Raw genomic sequence first — 23,576 nt, forward strand, 5'->3', positions numbered from 1 at the left:
TTCTCTAAGCCTTAGTTTCCTTCTCTGTAAGCCTAGAGCTAATAATATTGACTTCATAGGGTTGTTCTGAGAATTAAATGAGATATTGCATGTTCACTGCTTTCCACAGTGACTAGAACATAGTAAGAACTCAATAAATGGTAGCTTTTGTAATAGTCTTTAAAACTTCTTCCAATTCTGAAATTTGTCTGTAGTATCTTTTAGTCCCTACGGTCTAAGAAGAAATGCTTTGCAAAGAGAAGGCGCAATAGCTCAGAGACACCCAAGTTTTTGAGGAGACCATCGTTGCCACCATGTATCTGGTGTGGACTTAAAAATTATTGTTCACTCTTCAAACCCTGTACAGGAAGCATGAGATTCATAAATGTGTAAAATTCACATTTCCAGGTACTGGTGGCTTATTTTTTTCTTAGTTGATTATAGCAAGGGCATAAATTAACAAGTAATGGGATGTATTTGTTGTAATTGTTTTTGTCTGTCCCTACATGAGCAACTGCACATTGGGATCTCTTAATTTCCTAGTCTATGAACTCTGACTGAAAATGCAACATTTAGTTGGCTCATCCTCCAACGAGTTTTTTTCCTAATAGTATTTTGCTTGAAAAATGATTTCGAATGAGTCACTGTAACTAATATATTTTAGCTGAAAGAAGACCTTTCACAAATAACCTAGAAAACACATAGGCAAGTTCTTTCAATGAGAAATATTTTTGGCAGGACTTTACCCAAAGCAATAAATCCTAGATCACTATTACAAGTGTATACTATTTTCCTTTAAGTTATAAAATTGTATTAGTCCATTTTCTGTTGCTTATAACAGAATACACAAAACTGGGTAATTTATAAGAAAATGAAATTTATTTGTTACATTTTTAGAGTCTGCGAAGTTCATGGTCCAGGAGGTGCATCTGGTGAGGGCCTTCTACTGGGTGGGAATTCTGTACAGGGTCCAGTGGTGACAGAGGCAATCACCTGGCAAGAATGGCAAGAATGCTTGTTAACAGGTTCACTTGCTGTCCTTATAAAGCCACCAGTCCACACCCATGATAGCCCATTAAGCCATTAACCCGCTACTTCATGAATGGATAAATCCATTCACGAGAACAGAGTTCTCAAAGATTCAATTACCTGTTAAAGGCCCCACCTTTCAACACTGCCACACTGGGGATCAATCTTCCATACAAGCTTTGGAGGGGACATTCAACCCACATCAGAAATAAAATTTATTTTTTCCATGGGCTTTCCCAAAAACATATAGTCAAGCATAATCTAGTCATACTAAAGGGATGTTTTTAGATTAACTTTTAAGGTGCTCTTGAGATTTGCATAAATCTTTCTCAGTGATAAATTCCTATTCAGCTATTCTGCTTCCCTCTGTGATATTTGGAGCCATTCGCCCCATCTATTTCTTTTGTCTTTCCAGTCATCTTGACAGAAGGTTAGGTAATAAAATCACAAAGAACTTATTCCACCAAAATTTCCCTGAAACATTGCCATTTTCAAAACAGATTGTTTTACGAGCATATTTTACCCACTTGCGTAAAACAGCAAGACAAATTTTCCTTCAGAAGAAAATAGGTTGCATGCATCTTTAACTTCTGCTTTTCAATTAGACTAAACAATAGCATTCTTCCAAAACACTAGACCAATATTCCAGTGTATTGCTTATTTCATTTTGATCATTTTCTAGTGACTAACATATGGGCTTACATTTGCGTGCATATCCATTCAACATTAGCTGATTCCTATCTGTACCAAGCCCTGTGCTAGTTTTAGAGCGTGCAGAAGAGTTAGGAAGTTCCTGTCTTTGGCCCCAGATAGCTCACAGCTGGTCAGGCAGACAGGAGAGGCCTCAGAATAGGGAATGTCACTTGAGCTGAGCCGTAAAGGAAGAGCCAATGTCTTCTAGGTAGAGGAGAGAGAAAATGATATGCCAAGCAGTGGAACAGCCTCGCCGAAGGTTCAAAGGTACAAAATTGCATGATGGGTTCAGAAAATGAAGAAGTCAGTACACACAACAAGAGGGCAGTTGTCATTCCTTGAACAAAAGTGTGACTTAGCTTGTAAATTAGCAAAAGCATGAATTGCTTATGTACCTTTTGGTTCATTTTGTAATCCTACATTATGGGCCACTTCAGCCCAGGTTTCCTGTCCCTTCGGCCCCTAGTGGCTGGCTCTGATCACCATCCACTTGACTCATGGGTCACCTTCTTCCAAAAATTTCCCCTGCTTATAAAGATAGTTAGTGGTGATTCATCTACTTTTAGGCAGTGAGAGCAGCATCACATTGATGAAGAGCACGCACTCTGAACTCAGTTCTGCCACTTCCTGTGTGATCTCCAGTAACTGACTAGACCTTTTTTTGCCTCAGTTTTCAGGTAACAGGCACCAACTCCATAAGGTCATTGCATAGATTAAATGTGATAAAGTCTATAATAATTTTAGATAAGTGCTTGGCACATAGTAAGTGCTCAGTAAACTTAGCTATCGTGTTTAAATTCCTCATTGTCTGTAAAAATAAGATTATTTTAACAGCTCCCTTTGTTGCTTCATCTACTCTTAGGAAGGCCAGACGCTTCTTGTATCTGCTGCTTTCGGTCCAGCGCAGACCACCCATGTCTTGGTAGTTAACAGACCTCCCGCTTCCTCCACACACTGCCACTATTTCCTTTATTATATCTGGCATCGACTAAAAGCAGATACTACCCTTTTGTTCCAGCTAATCACGTAACATACAGAAAACTCAAATAATACATCTTGAGTCTGTCTTCTTTGACCTCTTTCCATAAGTTCTCCCATGTTTCCTTGGGTTTGTGGCTCCCCCAGCAGGTAGATATTTCTCAATGCATAAAAACACAGCAGCTTCTCCTCCTAGGCTGCTTCCTCTTGCAAGGGCATATTCATCCCATCCCCAGACTAAAATTCCAAGTTTCATCCCATAGGTTGAGGCAGTCAACTCCTGAGATTGTATTTTTATGTTGCAACCACTTAACCCGAGGCTCTGCATATTGGCACATAGATGTCAAAGCTTCACGTCTTGCTTCTGCCGTGCCCATCTTCTCCCGCAATGTTTTCCCATGTGAATTCCTTGAAAAGCCCCCATCCTTACTCCTCTGTAGTTGGAAACTTTATCTCATCCTCCTTTGTATTCAGTTGAAAGTCCCCTCAAATGTACTGGCTATTCTCCAAGTGAACAGGATTTTCCCTCACTTTATGAGATACAACCCATTCCTACTCAAAGGATCACTACCATATCTTAAACTATGCTTCACAAATTGACATTTAAATTTCCACCTTTGCATAGCCAATCTTCTTCTCACCTCTAAAGTCCCAATAGAAAACACTGCCTATGTTTCCAAGTCCTTTATTGCTATAGTATTACGGCAATAACAATCATAACAGGTAACAGTCATTTGCCCCTGCTATATGCCAACTGAAGTAAACACTTCACAAACATCAATTCATGTAATATTAATAAGTCCTTTGAGATAGATGCTATGACTGTTCTCATTTTACAAATAAAGGAACTGGTGCTTGGAGGCTAAGTAATTTGCCTGAGATCATGCAGCTAGAAGTGTCAGAACACAGATTCAAGCTCAGATCTTTCTTAATACAAGACCCATGCTATTAACCATTAGATTCTACTGTCCCACCTAAAGATGCTTCAGAATGCAAATCTGAATCTTTTGTGTGATAAATCATATTATTATCCCCAATTTCACAACATTGCCATGACCTCACAATGTCAACATGTTCTTTCTGTGCCTTGATGTTGGACTTGGCCATATCACCTGCTTTTGGCCACTAGAATATGGACAGACATGACAAGCTTGTAATAGTTTCCTGGGACTGTACTATAGGTTATGTGTGTCCCCCAAATGTTCATGTATTGGAAACTTAATCCCCACCCTAACAGTGTTAAGAGGGTGGGAAATCCCATGATGGTAATTGAAAGGTGGGGCCTTAAGAGGTGTGATTAGACTGTGAGGACTGAACCCTCATGAGTGGATTAATCCATTGATGGGTGGCAATGGTTGTGGTTCTGATGGCTTTAAAAGGAGAGCAAGTGAGGAAGTCAGCTCTCTCTCGCTCAGCCCACTCACCACATGACACCCTGAGTCACTGTAGAGCCACCATCAAGAAGGCCTTCCTGGACTGTGGACTTCCCAGACTCCAAAACTGTAAGAAATAAATGTCATTTTCTTACAAGTTGCCCAGTTCTAGGTATTCTGTTATAAGCAACAGAAACAAACTAATACAGGCTGCCTTAACGAACTACTAGAAACTTGGTAGTTTAAAGCAACAGAAATGTGTTCTCTCACAGTTCTGGAGGCCAGAAGTCCAAAATCAAGCTCTTGCAGAGTTGACTCCTTCCTGCAGGTGCAGAGGGAGGATGTGTTCCACATTTCTCTCCTAGCTTCTGGCAGTTGCCAGCACTCCTTGGTGTTTCTTGGCTGAGCTAGCATATCTCCAATCTCTGCCTTTGTTGTCACATGACATTCTCCCTGGGTGTCTGTGTCTAAATTTCTCTCATCTTATAAAAATAGTAGTCACTGGATTAGGGGCCACCCTAATCCAATATGACTTCACCTCTGAGATAGGAGGTGCTCAGTTTCCCGGGGTTCAGGGTTCAGGCCACTTCCCTAGGTCTCAAACCACTCCCCTAGGACTCAAGCTCCTCCTGCAGGCCCTGAGTTACTGTTGCTTGTTGCACCTCCTTTCGGTACCAACACAGGGAGATTGACAGCACAACAGACAGTAATTTCAGTGGCTGAGCATGCTCCGTAGAGAGGAGTTATCCTTGAATTATCTTCCACTGGGGGTGCTAGAGAGCACTGAACATATTTTAAGTAATTTTAGGTGTATATGTTGGAATTTGACCAATGAACATACTCCAAAGAGACCAACTGTGCATGTGCAAGGCTATGTGACATAAAATGTGACATAACTGGGAACCACCCCTTTAGTTGAATATTCATTAAATGGCATGAATATGCATAGAGCAGCCAACTATAAAGGTAGTATCCAGGGAGAAGGTGGGGCTGTGCTCTGGAGCCAGCCTGCACTTTGTCTGTGAAATGTGTATTTCTTTCTCTTTGCTTTAATCCTATTTTTGCTTTCTACTCCAACTCTGCTCTTGAATTCTTTCTTGTGGCAGAGTCAAGAGCCTAGTAGAGTATAGGGTCAAGGCCTGGCACTGGACCTCCCCGGACCCTCTCTTCTGGTACCAACTTGATCACATCTGCAAAGTCCCCATTTCCAAATTAGGTCACATTCATAGGTAGGAAGTGGGCAGGTATTAGAACTTCAACACATCTTTTGGGGGGCACACAATTCAAACTACCCAGGCTTTAAAAGGCATTTTGTTTTTCTGCTTGGCCCCTTGTACTAGTGCCATCGTCAGGAAAATAGCTCCCCTCAGGGAACTGTTGCCCTTCATCCCGGACCCCAGAACAAACACCCATGGAGCAAGAGCTTCCCCAGGTAGATGGGCCTGCAGCTCAAAGCCCAGCCGCTGGGCTGAGGCCAACCTATCTGAGATGCCTCCATCTGACCCACAGCCATGAGAATACATGATTGTCATTGTAATATACTATGTATCAAGGTGGTTGGTTATGCAGCATTTTTTTGGCAATACCTAATCAGTGCGATAAATTTTCTATACCTTAGAAACAACTAATTGAAAGGTACAATGTGAGGGGAAAACCCATTCACAATAGCAACAAAACCCATAACATACCTGGTTATATTACCCTTCGTTAGATCTTGATCATCTGAACTTAAACTTTATATTGTTCACGGGAGACAGACTATTTTCTAATTAAAAAATAATTTAGGACACCCCTGGAGATTTCTTCTGAAGTAGGAAGTGCTCAGTCTCCCTGGGTTGGGGTGTCAGGCCACTTCCCTGGGTCTCAGGCCACTCCCCTGGGTCTCAGGCCACTCCCCTAGGACTCAAGCCCCTTCTCAGGGTCCTGAGCTGCTGTTGCTTGTAGCCCCTATTTTCGATACCAGCACATGGAGACTGAGAACACATGAGGCAGATTTATGTAATCTCAGTAGCGAAGCATGCTCAGTAGAAAGGAGTTTACCCCTTAAATGTCCTTCCAGTGATGGCACTAGAGAGCACCTACAATATTCTAAGTCTGTTTTGTTGCATGTGATTAAATTTGGCCAATAAGCATGCTCCAAAGAGACCAACTGAGCATGTTCAAGGCGATGTTACATAACAGAAAACCACTGCCTTAGTTGAATATTCATTAGAAAGCATGAATATGTATAGTTAGCCAAGCTATAAAAGTTGAATCCAGGAAGAAGGCAGGGCTGTTGCTCGGTGTCTCTGGAGCCAGCCCACACCTCATCTGTGAGGTGTGTATATCTTGCTTTTTGTGTTACACTTGTCTTTAGCAGGCTGCTCTTCACTCTGGAACCAGTTTGCACTTTGTCCATAAAGTGTATATTTCTCACTTTTGTATTAAACTTGCTGTGGCTCCGCCTCTGGAGCTAAACTGCACTTTCCCTGTGAGTTCTGTATTCCTTATTCCTTACATTACACCTGTTCTCGTTTCCTACTGTGACTCTGCTCTTGAATTTGTTCCTGTGGTGGAATCAAGCACCTGGTAGAGGATGGGGTGCGTTGAGGTTGGCCATCGAGCCTCCCCAGACCCTCTCCTCCAGTAACACTTCATGAAACAAAGTGTACCTGTCTGGATAGTAAAAGGGAATAAAAAGGAGGAAATAAAGTTGGGGACGTAAAACCAATGTCCCTGCCCTCAAGTCGCTCACAGTCAATGAGTTGAGTATAAAGAAATTATGTGACGAATGGGATAAAGAATATCCCATCATGACTATGTCTAGACATTTATTTCTTGCCCCACAGATATTTCTGAAAAAGAAGAGCAGCTGCAGAGGAGCCTAGCATTTCACCAGGAAAAAGAGCAAGCATGCTATAGCTGACAGCCACGCACAAGGGTCCAAGCTTTTCCTTTTGACAGGCCACAGGTCAGGCTTCACATTACGCATCCCAGCTAATGTGACTCTCAATTTTCATCTCTCATCTCATTCAGGCTTTTCCTTTTGTCCTGTGTACCAGTCCTGACTGTACCCAGACATCTCCAAGAAGCATTTTTCATGCTGATAATTAGAGTTGATGTGTTTATGGGGCTCTGTTTTCCCAAAGGACCATCCCATCTGAGGCCAACATTCCTTTGGAAGTTTTGCAAATGAGAAACAGAACCTCAGAGAACAGAACCTCAGAGAATAAAACATTAAGATGATCTTAATACCATCAGTGCCCTTTTTCCTCCATTTACAAGCAGTATCTCTTTGGAAAAATTTGGATGGCAAAAGTCATTTATGATCTGATACAGAACCTTAATCAATCCAAGTATAAATCTCATTCTTGACTTCTTGTTTTCAGTTCTGTTAGATTTGTGGCTTGCTGAAGTTTGGACTGCTTGCCCCATTATAAAAAAGGGTCACACTGTATGATGCTGAAGTCTGAGTCACCTGAGCTATCTTTTCACTGTACCAAGCTCCTGGGTGATCTTGCATGAGTTATTGTTCAACATGAGAATTTCTAATTCAGTAAACAAAAAGCAATCAAAACTTCATCTTTGGCTATCTATTACTCAATTTTAAAACTACATGTACACACTGTAGTCAGTTGCCACATAGTTCTACAAAAACCACCTTAGAATAATTTGTTCTCTTAAATGAGTCATATTTTGTCATGCACAATCTTATTATTTCTCTGGCAGAGAGCTAAGAAATGCACTGTGTACTGCTGTTTATTGCTTGAGAACTTGCTATAGTAGGAGAATAGGTGTATTTATAATACCACTGAAGGATGAATGAATGAATGGAACTGAAGAAGGGCACAGAAGTGAATGCTATGATTTTAGGTCACTCATTAGACCTCTCTAAGCATCAGTTTCTTCATCTGTATAATGAAGATAATAATGTTGCCTGCCCATCTTACAGTAGGATTATGAAAATCAGTTCAAGTTAATGAAGAGGAGCAATGCCTATGATGTCCAGCACTATGACAAATATTTCTGGAAATATAAAGGTAAATGAAAATAACCTCTTGAGTCAATGGTCATTTAATGATAAAATACAAGTGCACTTCAAAAAGCTCATGGAAAAGTAGAATTAAAAGATAATGCAGGCTTTCCATGAATTTTTTGAAGAACCATCATAAAATAATTTACGTAAATGGTTAAACTGAATACAAATACTTGTACACAGGAGTAGTAGTAATGGTTCTGGTAATAAACTCAGAAAGTCACAATTGGAAGAGAACTTAGAGATTCTGCAGTTTAACTCTCTTGTTTTAAACAAACTGAGTCCCAGAGAGATAAATGACTTATTCAAGGATGTACAACTAGTAGAATATCAAATATTTATTGTTAATATACTCTATTTTTTACATCTATTAAAATGTCTAAATTTTATTTATTTATTTATTTATTTTCTGGTTTCAAAATATATTACAAAGCTATAGTAATCAAAACAGTTTGTAGTGGCATAAAAACAGACACATAGACCAATGGAACATAATAGAAAGCCCAGAAATAAACCCACACATATATGGTCAACTACTCTTTGAAAAAGTTGCCAAGAATACACAATGGGGAAAGGATATTCTCTTCAATAAATAGTGTTGGGAAAACTGGATACCCTCATGCAAAAGAATAAAACTGGACTCTTATCTTACACCATATATAAAAATCTACTCAAAATGGATCAAAGACTTGGATCAAACATAAAACGTGAAACTGTAAAATTCCTAGAGAAAATCACAGAAACATATCCCAATTTTTAAGCAGATTCCCGGAAACTCAGATAGTAAGAGCTAGTACAATCAGCTAAAATTTCATTTGAGAAATGTTTCATTTGAGAAACAGGTTTGAGAAAACGTTTAGCTCTGTTTAATACTGTGGATCAGAGGGCAGACTGACAAGTTTAGATTCTGGCTCTGCCATTTACTAGCTAGTGACTTCAGACAAGTTACTTAACCTCTCTTTGTCTCGTTTCTTCATACTTAATATGAAGGCAGTAATAGTGCCAGACTTCACAGGATTGTTCTGACGATTAAAGGAATTAATATGTAAAGTGCTAAAACAGAGTCTAGCACATGATAAGCTCTTGGTATTGTTACCTATTAGCATGATTTAAGTAGAATGAAGCTAAATGAGTCAAACTGTTGGTAAGGGAGGTATCTAAGGAAGAGATGAGTTGGGGAAGACAGAATCCATTGGACCAAAGGGGTGACCCCCAAAGTAATGAATGCAGTGAGTGTTTCTTTCTCCACAAACAAAACCAGAGTTATTACCTTTAGGACATTTCTTCCCTTTCACAAAGATGTCAGCTAACATCCTGAGCATTTCATATACCATGTCTGCGTGCTGGTGCAGAGAATGAGCCTGCAATTCTAGGACGTCAGCAAAGCTCTCTCATCAACTCAGCTCCCAACAGAAGCTTACTCTGGGTTCAATTAAGGTTGCAAATGGTTTCCAGAGAAGAGGTAGCCTCTGTTCTGAGATAAAGGTATAGATCACCCATCATTACCAATTCATTAGCTTCCTCTGTCCTGCTGGACCTGGCCTGAAGGTTGACAGGCAAAGCCTAGGGGCGGGGGTGAGGGCAGTGTTTGGTTCACACTCTGATCACATGTGATCACATGGGGTTTCCTAACTCAGCAGAACAGGACAGCCACTGCTGACCCTGAAGCTAGGTTAGGGTCACCCTGGGATAACTGTCATTTCCCAGCCTCTTTTGGTAGGCAGGGTGAAAGCAAGGTCAAGGAAGAGCAAAGAATGGGCTGTAACCTAATCAATGGCATTGACACAGCTGAAGAAAGAACACGTCCAACAAGCGGTGTGGTCAGCATGGGCAAAGCAGTGTCCACGAGGAAGAGGGTCATGTGCATGCAAGTCTGTGCTGGAGTGGTGGCCGGTCCTGAGCCATGTGTCCCTCTCGTGGAGAGGGAGCATCAGGCTTCACTGGACATTCCAGGCAGTCCTCCAGCTCCCTCTTCTCACCCTGATCACAGCCTCGTCGGGATGTCTTCAGGTGATAATTTGACTTCCCATCTAGATTTCATCACAGGGAGAGAATGTGCTGGAAACAGAATATGTGTCTGATCTCCTGGCTGATTTTATTTGTCATTGTAAATTAATAAAATGCTGTTTTGATTTACAGATTCGATCTGTCTCTTGTGAATTTGGTTAGTATGACTTAGGGCCCGATGAACTGATCTTTCCTCGGTGTGCTGACAAAACCAGTTTTCTCAGTTTTTGAACCTGAAAACTAAGGCGCAGACCCTGGCCTGTGGTGAAATCACCAAGGTAAATTCCCAGACAGTGGCCTTCCTGCCACCCCCTGTCAAACACATTTCTCTCATGGACTTTAATCTTTTCTAACACTCCAGTTCAATGTCCACTCACATGGCTGATTCCATGGTCATCAATTCCAGAAATGAGAAGTTTGTCCCTACCTTGAGCTGCCTAATCAATGTTTTGACACATCTATAGAAGCACCCACTAAAAACATAATTCCAATTAGCATGTGATTTTTAGCACTTTACACATATCTTCTATTCATAACTATCGAGCTATTATTCATCTATAACCCACACTTTTTAAAGTCCTGCCTGACAGTACCAATTAGGTTCTGTGATCATTTAACCCAATGGTGCTTACTGGGTGACCGCATCACACAGGGCAGGCCCTCAACTCCTGCCCCAAGTCCCTGCAGTCTGTCCTGGGGCTCTCTGAGTTGATCTCCTGTGTGCACACAGTGCTCTCTTCTGGCCTCTCTTTTTTAACGTTGGCTGCCTGTAGGGCATTTTCAAGAGGGCCCGGCCTTCGCCGACACCATTGCTCCTGGTGTTGTAGCCATCCGTGGGATTTTTTCTTCCTAGAGCATTGTCTCTGGGAGTCAGCAAAGCTGCTCTTTGGTACATCAAAGAAACAAATGGCATAAAGTTTTCTCAAGTCACCTCTGCACACCTAGAGCCACACATCTGTAGTGTAGGAGTAAATGGCATCCTTTTCCCCAGGCCTGCACCACACAGTGATCTCCAGTCCCAGGGACCCCTGCCTGTGCCCAGAGTCCTACGAAGTTCTGAATGAAGCACTTTCATTTTCAGCGTCAGCTTCTCTCCGAAAAAGGGATCAAGCCTAGGACTTGAGGAACAGACATCTTACTGCCCTCCCCATCTCCTGTGTCTCCCTCTGGTCCAGATCGTGCTCAAAAACCTTCTTCCTCTAAATGATACCATCCACTCATGTGAATAGACAACTGGAGGAAGTCACGGGGTGAAAGTCTCAGTTCAGGCTCAGGGTGGAAAACCCTGTGCTACACAGTCACATGTCCATTCATCACATATCTGTGAACAGATGCCAGATTCTGAGCCAGGCTGTGATAACAGAGAGAATTAGACGCAGTTCCTAGAGGTTCCGAATCATTCATGATGACTCATGAATTCATTCATAATCAACTATGGTATAATGTTATATGCACCGTAATAATGATATGTACGGAATATGCTACAACACAGAGGTTAGACGGTAGTAGACAAGAGCTGAGCAGAGGAAAGGGAATTCCTAAACAAGGCTTGCGAGGAGATAACAGTCAAATGCTCCTGTAAGCGTGAGTTTCTCAGGTAAATGATAAAAGGCATTCCAGGCAGGGGGATGTGTTAACCAAGTGTTAAAGGAAGCGATTTTATTCTATAAATTTGATCATTCTACAAATGTAGTAATTCTATATGTGAGATTTTCTGTAGCAAAATCCCAAGAGGACTCAACATATGAACAGCTGCTTTTGAGTAAAACCTTTTGAAAAAACTGATGTTGCAACAGGACTTGATCCGTTCTCTTTTGGTTGCTGAGACTGAACAATAGCAAAAATAAGAGGAGGACAAGGATAAAGGTGATCGTGAAAGCATTTCAATACCATCTGCCGAGAGTAATTTAGCCAAAGAAATCATGATGGGCATGAATAACGCGAGCAGCCCTTTGACAAGTGGTGCTGTAAATGCAGAAACCGCCACACTCGTGTGTGCACTATGGAACTAACTTTGTTTTCCCTTCATAGCTCAGCCTTAGTGATTAACTAAGATTGTGTCGAAAGCAGACATCCTGTCTCACCCGATACATTTCTCAAAGCAGGCAGCAGCTGTCCCGCAAACTTGAACATCCTGTCTGGCCTAATACATCTCCGAAAGCATCTTGTCTAGCCCGATATGTCCCAATACATTTCTCAAAGCATCCTGTCTCACCTGATACATCCCGATACATCTACATCTCTCAAAGCAGGCAGCAGCTGTCCATCACATTTGAGACACCCTGTATAAATGATGCATGTACCTACATAAACCCTAGCCCTCAGTCGATCAGAGAGGCAGATGCAACTTTACCCTCTGTCTCCCAGTTGATGTCTTCTGAAACAAAAAGCCTTTCCTTTAACTTCTGTCTGGCGGGTGTGATTGGCAACCCTATAGAGGTGAGCACTAGAGACCCACACAGGTCAGGGATTCCCTCAGTGAAGGGGAAACCTGCAGGACTCATTCGTTACCAGTACACCAACCATTGATTTACACTGGACAGGTGACGATAAGTTAACCAATAAGAAAAGTCCACTGTTGGTCAAGGCATACAGAAGATCTAGACTGTTTCCTAATTCTGCTACACCAGTGAGGCTTACCAATTCTAAAAGCTATACGAAAAGTAAGGACAGACCGTGGAAGAGACTCTGATCGTCTCTAGCCTTCTCATTTTCTTGCTCATATTAGGAAGACTCTCAAGATATATTAACCATTCATCACCTTCACTTAATTTAGATACACTACTAGGACATAACCCAGATCTTCTAGTAATACCCTGTTCACTGCTAAAAATGGAGTTGCAGAGAAAGCAAGCACATGGCATCTAAGTGGGAGCCCAGGATTCTAAACCTACTTGTTAATAGATTAAGACGTCTGTCATGAGTTGGAAGGTGCTGCATCCTCTCAAAAGAACAGTGCCACTCCAGGGACTAAGGGAACTGATCTCAGAGAACGAGCCTGGAAAGTTCTGCCTCCTTAGAAGAGTCCCTGTCAAAGTTTGCCTTAATCTGGGAGATCAGAAGCGGCATCTTCCTGCAACATGAGTAAATATAAGTATCTTCCAGAACTATGCAATGGAGGCTCTCATCTCGAGCTGCTCTCACTGTCCACCTTGTGATTGTCTTGTCCTTGATGGGGAAATCATAACAGGCTGGACGGCAGGTACATCTCAGTACCACATGCTGGTTCAGTGGCAATCTTTTCTCACCTTTTCCAAATATTAAAACAAGAGATTTAGGAGTACCTGGAAGATACTTATTAAAGTCAAGCCCATCTACAGAAAATATGCATTTTCTTTCCTTTTCAAGTCAGATAATGACAGTCTTGTACTAAGCATCAGCCTCTCGTTTTGACACACCTTTCATCTCTGTTCAAGGGAATTTTGGCCTAAATAGCAAATCTAAACCACAGGAAAATTCAGGTGCCTGAAGTACTCAGATTCCTGCTGATAGATCAACAAGAGCTACAGTCAAAATGTCAATATTTCCAGTGGCCAGAGCGTTAGTACTTATGGTGTCTTGGATAAGGAAGTCACCAGAGGACAGAAGCTCATTACTACTGGCAGACAGCCAGCTACTTTACAAGGAACTGCAGAGTCCTTAAGATGACAATGGCACCTTCAAAATCCAGATCCTAAAAATCAGTAGCATTTCTTTTCTCCAATAGTGAACATGCAGAACGAGAAATCAAGAAAGCCTGCCCATTTACAATAGCCACCAAAAAAATAAAATACTTAGGAATTGAGTTAACCAAGGATGTGAAAAATCTCTATAATGAGAACTACAAACCACTGCTGAGAGAAATTAGAGAGGATACAAGAAGATGGAAAGATATTCCATGCTCTTGGATTGGAAGAATCAACATAGTGAAAATGTCCATACTACCCAAAGTGATATACAAATTCAATGCAATCCCCATCAAAATTCCAAAGACATTTTTCTCAGAAATGGAAAAAACTATTCAGACATTTATATGGAACAATAAAAGACCACGAATAGCCAAAGCAATGCTCAGCAAAAAAAATAAAGCTGGAGGCATAACACTACCTGACTTTAAGCTATACTACAAAGCTATAATAACCAAAACAGTATGGTACTGGCATAAAAACAGACACACTGACCAATGGAATAGAATAGAGAATCCAGAAATCAACCCACACACTTACTGCCATCTGATCTTTGACAAAGGCACCAAGCCTATTCACTGGGGAAGGGACTGCCTCTTCAGCAAGTGGTGCTGGGATAACTGGATATCGATATGCAGGAGAATGAAACTAGATCCATACCTCTCACCGTATACTAAAATCAACTCAAAATGGATTAAGGATTTAAATATACACCCTGAGACAATAAAACTTCTTAAAGAAAACATAGGGGAAACACTTCAGGAAATAGGACTGGGCACAGACTTCATGAATACGACCCCCAAAGCACGGGCAACCAAAGGAAAAATAAACAAATGGGATTATATCAAACTAAAAAGCTTCTGCACAGCAAAAGAAACAATTAAAAGAGTTAAAAGACAACCAACAGAGTGGGAGAAAATATTTGCAAAATATACATCTGACAAAGGATTAATATCCAGAATATATAAGGAACTCAAACAACTTTACAAGAAGAAAACAAGCAACCCAATTAAAAAATGGGCAAAAGAGCTAAGTAGGCATTTCTCTAAGGAAGATATCCAAATGGCCAACAGACATATGAAAAAATGCTCAACATCACTCAGCATCCGGGAAATGCAAATCAAAACCACATTGAGATACCATCTAACCCCAGTTAGGATGGCTAAAATCCAAAAGACTATGAACGATAAATGCTGGCGAGGCTGCGGAGAAAAAGGAACTCTCATACATTGTTGGTGGGACTGCAAAATGGTGCAGCCTCTATGGAAAATGGTATGGAGGTTCCTTAAACAATTGCAAATAGATCTACCATACGACCCAGCCATCCCACTGTTGGGAATATACCCAGAGGAATGGAAATCATCAAGTCGAAGGTATACCTGTTCCCCAATGTTCATCGCAGCACTCTTTACAATAGCCAAGAGTTGGAACCAGCCCAAATGCCCATCATCAGATGAGTGGATACGGAAAATGTGGTACATCTACACAATGGAATACTACTCAGCTATAAAAACGAATGAAATACTGCCATTTGCAACAACATGGATGGACCTCGAGAGAATTATATTAAGTGAAACAAGTCAGGCACAGAAAGAGAAATACCACATGTTCTCACTTATTGGAGGGAGCTAAAAATTAATATATAAATTCACACACACACATACACACATACACACACAAACCGGGGGGGGGGGGGAAGAAGATATAACAACCACAATTATTTGAAGTTGATACAACAAACAAACAGAAAGGACATTGTTGGGGGGGATGGGGGGAGGGAGAAGGGAGGGAGGTTTTGGTGATGGGGAGCATTAATCAGCTACAATGTATATCGACAAAATAAAATTAAAAAAAAAAAAAAATCCAGATCCTATCACAGTAACATATCTTAGTCTTCATATGGAAGTAACTTGAAAGCTTATTGGAAAATGAAGGCAATTATGCAATAACAGTGGTAGACTTTGTGGATTATCATTCAATCGTTTTTTGGAACCTGGTATGGTATTTTAAACATCTTGACTTGCTTAGTAACTTACCTGGATCGATTCTTCTGAGCGTTATAACAAGTATCCAAAGATTCCTTGCCATTATATATCTGAAGATGGTAATACGTTTCTATACAAATATTCTGGGGCAATAAGAAATTAATCAGGATCTGAGACCACCCTGTACATACTGTGAAATGCCCACACCCACAGGTGTCCAATAGTCTCTTTATTGCAAAAAGATGGTAACTCACTTAACCAGGAACTATTGAAAAGTAAGTTAAAAAGCATGAAAATGAATATGTATGAACCAGTGAGTCAAATTTTAGATACACGAGTAAGTGTCTATATTTTAAAAGACAGCTGAGCTGGTATAGAGAAATACTAATTCTCTCATTTGTGGCTCTGGGAAGAAAAAACACTGGCAGAGATGATTTTGATAAGAGTATAAGATGGCATATGATTGTCTCACACCTAGGCAGAAGTACACATAACTGTGACAGATCCGCAAATACAGAGGTGACGGAATGTCAAAAACCTTTGAGTGGGTGTGTGCATGTGCACTTTTAATATGTATTGTTTAATCGGTGTGTAAAATAATACTTCTATAAAAAAGAATAGAAAAAAACTAGACATAACAATAGCAAACTGCTTTGTACCAAAGAAAGCAGCAACAAAAGACCTAGAGCAAAAAGCATTAGAATGAAAAGAGATTTTGCAGAAACACTATTTTTGTGAGCCATGTCAATGACAGATCAAACAGATGCCCCCCAAATTTAATAATGTATTTGAGCAATACAATTTAAAAGATAATATGTATTCCTGTGTATTTATTTCTAACCTTTCCAAGGCTGAGATCCTGGATGTAGTCCTTCAATAGCTGGTCCCTGTGTCTTTGGGAAGAAATCAATGTATCCTTCATAAAGGATAAGGCACTGGAATCAGAAAGACCGGGTTCACTTCTCGGCTCTTCCATTCACTTCAGAGCATCTCTGTGAGCCTGTTTTCTCATCAGTAAAAGAGCCATCTATAATAATGAATGTAAAGTCCTGAACATGGTGTCTGCTGCAGTGCAGGTGTTCCATGTACATCAGTTCTCATCACCTTCAGCATTATCATTTGTCATCCTTGTTGCCTTCCTCTGCTGATGGACAGTGCTCGGCCTCTCCCCTGACAGTGGAGAGGAGTTGCCTCGAATGCAATTCAGGTCAGGGTTTTCATATGACTACAGTGATTTCTGTAACTAACATATCTGCCTGCTGCAGTACAAATCCACTCTTGAGCCAGTTTTTCTGCAGAGGAGAGAAAAAGGAAAGAAAACAGCAGCATTTTTGAGGCTATGGTGACGATTTTATCACTTCCACTACCTAGTACACAGAGCTATTGAGACGGTCCCCAAGAACATTACTTAAATTCCAGGGCACATCAGCCCACACGCCTGCTGCTGTTCTCACCTGTGGTGTATTGCTTTTCCTGACTGTCTAATTCCACACAGCAATCTGAACTGACTCCCCAGCATCCTGGTTCACAAAGTGTGTCTGTATATGCCTAAATCCCAGTTTGCACAGATTTCAGGTTGTTGCTCACAGCTTCTTGCCACATCTGGCATATGGCTGGTTTTCAGGGAGTCTTGCCCAACTCCATGCTCTGGCATCATCGAACCTAAATATTAACTTAGCAGGGACCACTAAGAGAGCAGGGAAATAAATGTTATTATTTACAGAAAATAAATCTTCTCTTTCTGGGAGATCCATAGAACACTTACCAAATATTAATCATGCAATCAGAAGTGAAGAAAACCTCGATAAATTCCCAAAAGCAGAAATTGGAGAGACCACATTCCCTAATCACTATGCAATAAAACTAAAAGCAGCTTATTTAAACTTTAATCAAAAAAAGACCCCCCAAAATAAAAAAAACAATTATTTGGAATTTAAAAAGAAAAATTTTCTAATAGCCAGTGGACCAAGGAGAAGATTAGTAATACAACAATACATCATCTGGGAAATAATGAATATACATCAAAGCACAAAATGAGGCCAAACAGGATTTAGAAATAAATTCATAATCTTTAATTGTTTAGTTTTTAAAAAGGAAAAAACATACTAAGCTTTAAAGGTAAGATTTTTCAGGGAAAAAAGGGGGTTTCCAAGGAAGGAAATAATGAAATTAAGAGAAGTAATTATATCTTCCTTACAATGAGTGCCTAGTCTGTATATAGTTGTATACATTTACTAATCCCTACAAGATTGCAAACTGGGCATTATTATTCCATTTTACGGATGAGGATACTGAATATCAGAGAGGATGAGGAGCTTGTCTAAGGTTTCATAGATCTTAAGTTGTGAAAGGAATTTGAGCTCAAGTCTGTATGACTTCAAACATTGCTGTATGTCCTCTGTTCTCCATCCGTCCCCTTCAATATGCTCTTTCTACTGTATTGCACTCATAAAAAAATACATTAAAATATACTCAGAAATGGAAAAAACTATTCAGACATTTATATGGAACAATAAAAGACCACGAATAGCCAAAGCAATGCTCAGCAAAAAAAATAAAGCTGGAGGCATAACACTACCTGACTTTAAGCTATACTACAAAGCTATAATAACCAAAACAGTATGGTACTGGCATAAAAACAGACACACTGACCAATGGAATAGAATAGAGAATCCAGAAATCAACCCACACACTTACTTCCATCTGATCTTTGACAAAGGCACCAAGCCTATTCACTGGGGAAGGGACTGCCTCTTCAGCAAGTGGTGCTGGGATAACTGGATATCGATATGCAGGAGAATGAAACTAGATCCATACCTCTCACCGTATACTAAAATCAACTCAAAATGGATTAAGGATTTAAATATACACCCTGAGACAATAAAACTTCTTAAAGAAAACATAGGAGAAACACTTCAGGAAATAGGACTGGGCACAGACTTCATGAATACGACCCCAAAAGCACGGGCAACCAAAGGAAAAATAAACAAATGGGATTATATCAAACTAAAAAGCTTCTGCACAGCAAAAGAAACAATTAAAAGAGTTAAAAGACAACCAACAGAGTGGGAGAAAATATTTGCAAAATATACATCTGACAAAGGATTAATATCCAGAATATATAAGGAACTCAAACAACTTTACAAGAAGAAAACAAGCAACCCAATTAAAAAATGGGCAAAAGAGCTAAGTAGGCATTTCTCTAAGGAAGATATCCAAATGGCCAACAGACATATGAAAAAATGCTCAACATCACTCAGCATCCGGGAAATGCAAATCAAAACCACATTGAGATACCATCTAACCCTAGTTAGGATGGCTAAAATCCAAAAGACTATGAACGATAAATGCTGGCGAGGCTGCGGAGAAAAAGGAACACTCGTACATTGTTGGTGGGACTGCAAAATGGTGCAGCCTCTATGGAAAATGGTATGGAGGTTCCTTAAACAATTGCAAATAGATCTACCATACGACCCAGCCATCCCACTGTTGGGAATATACCCAGAGGAATGGAAATCATCAAGTCGAAGGTATACCTGTTCCCCAATGTTCATCGCAGCACTCTTTACAATAGCCAAGAGTTGGAACCAGCCCAAATGCCCATCATCAGATGAGTGGATACGGAAAATGTGGTACATCTACACAATGGAATACTACTCAGCTATAAAAACGAATGAAATACTGCCATTTGCAACAACATGGATGGACCTTGAGAGAATTATATTAAGTGAAACAAGTCAGGCACAGAAAGAGAAATTCCACATGTTCTCACTTATTGGAGGGAGCTAAAAATTAATATATAAATTCACACACACACATACACACACACACACACAAACCGGGGGGGGGGGAAGAAGATATAACAACCACAATTATTTGAAGTTGATACAACAAGCAAACAGAAAGGACATTGTTGGGGGGGAGGGGGGGAGGGAGAAGGGAGGGAGGTTTTGGTGATGGGGAGCAATAATCAGCTACAATGTATATCGACAAAATAAAATTTAAAAAAATATATATATATATAAACCACATGCTGGGTCAGTGAGAAAAAAATTGTATAATAGATAAACCTCAGAAAAATGTAATGAACAAAAGAGATAGCAATAAATATAATTCTATATTAGATGCAGAAATTCTAAAATAAAAGCTAGTACTATATAAAAGTACATAATAATATTAAGACGATCTCAACAGAATGATTTTATAAAAATATAAAATGACTAGGGCTGAGCCAGTGGCGCACTCGGGAGAGTGCGGCGCTGGGAGCGTGGCGACGCTCCCGCCGTGGGTTCGGATCCTATATGGGAATGGCCGGTGCACTCACTGGCTGAGTGCCGGTCACGAAAAGGACAATAAAAATAAAAATAAAAATAAAATGACTAAAACTGGCACAATAAATTGTCTATCTATTAGGATTAAGTATGGCTACAAGCAACAGAAAATCCAAAATAACCTGTAAAGTCCCACAATACCTGGAAGTATAATCCAGGTATTGTGGGATGCCCAGACTCTGTTATTGTACTGCTTTGCCATTCTCAACATGAGCTTACAGCCTCATGATACAAAATGCCTACTGAGGCTCCAGCCATCAAATTTGTACTTTAGCAAGTAAGAAAAAAGGCACGCACTCTCCTTTTAAGGACAATTTCCAGAAGTTGGACATATCACTTTTGCATTCACTCTGTGGTGGACAGACTATAAAATGGTTCCCAAATGTCCCCACTTCTTGGTATTCATACATTTATGTAATCTCCTCCCACTGAGTGTGGGCAGGACCCGTGAATTGTTTGTAACAAATATAACACACCAAAGGCATTGAGATATGATTCTCATGATTATGTTACATAAGACTATAACCTTGTCCTGTGAGCATATTCTCTTTACTGACGCTCTCCCTTGCTGGCTTTGATGAAGTAGGCTGACATATGAAGAGAACCAAGTGACAAGGAACCAAGGGTAGCTTCTGGCCAACAGCCACAAAGATCTGGGGCCCTCAGTCTGACAGTCGACAAGGAACTGAATCCTGCTGACAATCACATGAGCTTGAAAGTGGATCCTTCTCCAGTCAAGTCTCAGATAAGACCTCAGATCTGACTGCTACCTTGGTGGCAGCTTTATTAGAGATGCTGAAGCAGAGGACTGTTAACCTGGGTCCACACTCTTGACCCACAGAAACAGTGGGATAATAAATATGCTCTGTTTAGTCTGCTATTGTGGTGATACCCAGCAATAGATAACTAACGCACACTCCTTTCGCCAACACTTATTCACTTGGTCACACATAGCTGCAAAGGAATCTGGAAAGTATAGTCTTTATCTTGGTTGGCTGTATCTAGGCTAAAAGTCACAAATTCTACCACCAAGGAGAAAAGGGAGGTGGATATTGGGGCCCAACCAGTGATCTCTACCACAAGTAGATTAAGTGATCAAATAACCAAGAGAAAATGAGAAATGTAATCAGAAGGCTAGATGCAATATAGTATTTCAAGCCATGGTGCCTTAAGTGGTAAATTCTTTCAAACATTAAAGAAGCAAACAAACAAACAAAATCCCTTGTTATTAAAAAAAACTTTTCCAAATTATCTGTTGCTTCTGCCATGGCAAACTGGAATAATCCTTATTAGTAGTAAAACAATTTATAGTATGTATCAAGAGCCATGAATAGTTTCTATCCTTTGACTCAGTAATTCTACTTCCAGAAGTATATCCTAAGGAAAAAAAAAACAAAATACTGAGGAATAAAACTGTGCAATGTACTGGTCATTGCAGAAATATTACTAAGATAAAAAATTTGAAATCACCTAAGTATTCATTAATAGATCAAACAATAAGTAAAGTTATGGTCCATCTTCTCAATGAAAGTATCATGCAGTCATTAAAAATGATAATTATAAAGACTATTTTTATTGTAAAAAGTACAATGTAAAGATGTAACAAAATGAAAGCAGAATCCAGAAAACAATTGTTAAAAAGAATGAATAGAAATACAACAATGACAGAAGGGATTGTTTTGAGAAATGGAATCATTGTTTTTTTCCAAAGTTTTTCTTTCTTTGTTCTGTTTTGTTTTATTTGTTCATTTGTTTTTATTGTAACAGAGTTGACTGCACACATCTGTGGGGTGCAGAGCTGACTATCAATACCTGTGTGCAATATGTGATGCTGAAATTGGGATAATTAGTATATTCAACAATGCACAATATAATCATTTTTCAAGGCCCTTTACCAATCCCTCCCTCACTCCCCGTCCCCTTCCCTTTCCCACTCCAAATTTTTTCTAATTACTTGTGTAACTGAAAATTTTAAAAATAGCAGGCAAAAGTTTAAATAATAAAAACAGCCAAATATATTGGACTTCATTATCAATATATCGAACACTTTAGAGGGATCTTGAAAAAGTTCATGGAAAGATTTGTATTATATTTTAATTCTGTTTTTCCACGAACTTTTTGAAGTTCTGTTATCTAATTTAATCTTCACAGTAATTCTAGGCCGTCACTACCGATATTATCCCCGTTTTACAGTCGAGGAACTAGAGGCACAAGGAAGTGTAAGTTTCTCACCCGGTGCACAGCTAGGACCTGGCACAGACAGAACTTAAATCCATGTATGAGAGCCCAGTATTTAAACCACTGGGCTAAAGAGCAAAGAATAAGTGAAAGAAATGGAAATAGCAAGTAAAATTTCATGAGAGAAATGAGTGGGTAAAGCAATTGCTCAGAAATCCACATTGAAGGGGAGAAATTAATACAGCTCATAAAAGCACAGCAAGAGTCCACGGCCCCCTGGATGCCCTAGGGCTTTTGGAACCTTGTTTTAATGTTTGGACATCTAACATTTCGGGAGCTCACTCCTTTGTGATCAAGCCCTATATCCCTTGAAACAATGAGCTTTGTGCATGAGCTCCTTTTGTGCCTAATGATCCGTAGTGGAAGAGATGACTGGCCTGACCTTTGTCTCCTGGCAACAGTGAGGCCTGTGTGCTCTCCCTAACCATACCAATGGTTATATGACAATCCAACACATGGCCACAAGCACAACAGTGAAGCACTACTGAGTGACAATAATTTCAAAGGTAAGTTGAAAGAAGTAAGTGCTTTAAAAATTCCTCTGACGTGTCATACCACAAAAGTGAAAAACAGACAGCAAGGAGCAAGGAGGTGCTTGTCTCCTATGAATAATGAGTTTTCAAATACGATAATAACTTACTCAGAGTGGCTGACCTCCACATGCAGAAATAAAACTAATTTGCGGAGTCATTAGCATTCAGCTCTGATCTCTCTATCCTTTTTGAAGAATCTTTCCTCCATCTGGAGGTCAATGTTTGTAGGGTCAGGATAACATTCTGCATTTTTAATCAGCTTTACAAATCACACTTCTTGCACAATGTCAGGCTGCCTGTGGTATTTTTATTTCATTTAGGAAGGAAAGTTAAATGTTTATAGCTCAATGCTGAATTTTAAGTTCTTCTGTATTCTCTGTTCAAATAAAATACTTTAGAGTTTGTGTGTGTTCTGTAAACTTGCATTTGGGAGAACATAATGTGTATATGTGTCCATGTGATGATCATAATTTCTCTAATACGGTTCCTCTAGGTTTAATCTCAGCATGTTAATTCAATTTAATTTAGAGTTCTAATCAATTGAAAATTCTAATGAATTCCTAATGAAGACCAAAACTCAATAGAAAAATAGGAAGAAGTTATAATAAACAATTTTCACACAAATGCAAAAGATATAAAAATGTCCTTCCTTGTTCTTGGATCTCAACATCATAAAATATAAGTTCTCCCTAGGTTCAGTTGTAAATATAATGCAATCACAATAAAAGTAGCAAGTTTCAGGAGGTAGGC

At 39.9% G+C, this 23,576-nt stretch overlaps 1 pseudogene; it reads left to right on the plus strand.

Annotated features, from left to right (window-relative positions):
- LOC134361741 (C-myc promoter-binding protein-like) overlaps positions 1 to 22,697 on the plus strand; it is a 114,179-nt pseudogene extending 91,482 nt beyond the window's left edge.
- Positions 22,698 to 23,576: the final 879 nt, after the last annotated feature.

The sequence above is a fragment of the Cynocephalus volans genome, chromosome 13, assembly GCF_027409185.1.
Source record: "Cynocephalus volans isolate mCynVol1 chromosome 13, mCynVol1.pri, whole genome shotgun sequence".
Lineage (NCBI taxonomy): Eukaryota > Metazoa > Chordata > Mammalia > Dermoptera > Cynocephalidae > Cynocephalus > Cynocephalus volans.